This window comes from Penaeus monodon, chromosome 33, assembly GCF_015228065.2.
Source record: "Penaeus monodon isolate SGIC_2016 chromosome 33, NSTDA_Pmon_1, whole genome shotgun sequence".
Taxonomy (NCBI): domain Eukaryota; kingdom Metazoa; phylum Arthropoda; class Malacostraca; order Decapoda; family Penaeidae; genus Penaeus; species Penaeus monodon.
Window position 1 is genome coordinate 18267153 of NC_051418.1, and position 1351 is coordinate 18268503.

Sequence of the window (1351 nt, forward strand, 5' to 3'; positions counted from 1 at the left end):
TCCTAAGAGTTCCTGTCGCTTTGCCCCTCAGTAGCTCCCAGTCGAATGACAATCAAGTTGTATCAGCTGGAATAAATTACGGTTCGCCTCCCTTCCTGTAAGTGTGAAAAAAGTGCAGGTAACGAATAACAATGGCCAATTTTCATTATTTACAAAATGTGGCGCTGAAATAAGCTAAACCAACGAAATTTAGAATTAGGAATCCGTAAACTTCCCATATGGATAGACGAAAAGATAAGTGTAGCAGCGATCGGCTGTCTTTCGAAAAAATGAGATTAGCAATTATAATGATAACAGTAACCAAAAGTATTGAGATAAAGTGCAGTGTATATGATTCTCATGGTACTTGAGAATCATATACAAAAAGTGCGACGCGGCTCGACACGTCCAGCCGCCCGTTCCTCCGCCTCCGCCGCCTTCGACTGCAGGGCGTCTGTCCTTTTCTCGAGCCAAAGTAATCCTTCCCTGCGAAGCCGAAACCGCGACGCCTCCGCCGTGACTTGCGTGAGGTATAGTCACAAGGGCCCCGCTAAATATAGCCTTGAGAGCGCCTAAACCCGCCCGCTCAGCCCACGAAAAGGCCTTGGACTACGGGCGCGCGTGGGCGAGAGCAGGGAAGTGGTGGGAGTCTCGGAGTGTGTTGGGCGTTGTCCCTGCTGGCGGCGCGTACTGCCAACAGCTCGCCCTACGCCGTCCGCCGACCGCCGCCTTCCTGTCATGGATGGTCACTGAGCAGCAAATTATACATCTGTAATGTAGTTACATAACTCCAAGCCACAGAGACCATGCAGCCCGTGCGATAGCGTGCTGGTAGGCAATGCAAGGACAACAGATGATTTTTTAATTAGGTAGTCTAAATACCTTTCAAAATATATTTTCCAAATTACGTCAAGGCGTTATACGTTGTGGAAAAAAATCAACATTAATAATCTGAATTCTGATATTTCCCATCCAGAAATTCATGATGCAACATCACATGTGTCGTCACATCACGAATCTGGGCTGCTTCTGTGTTTCAGTGAATCATGGATCTAAATAATATCTGCATTTTTCTTTGATATAAAGCGATGTTTATAAATACATGCACAAGATGCGGTGCGCAGTCACGTATATCCTTCAACGTACCTTTGGTTCTTAGGTTAGAAAAAATATATATATTTATTTGAGATCTAGATGAAAGAAAAAAAAAAACACCTGAATCAGTCATAAGTAATATCCAAAATGGCGGCGTCGGCTGCGTCACTCCTCGTCTGTCAAAGGTCCTGCGTATGACGTCACTTCCTTACGAACAGGGAAGATTGCAACTCAGGCGAGGTCGCCTGCTGCTCAGGAAAAAGGAGAATGGAGTCAG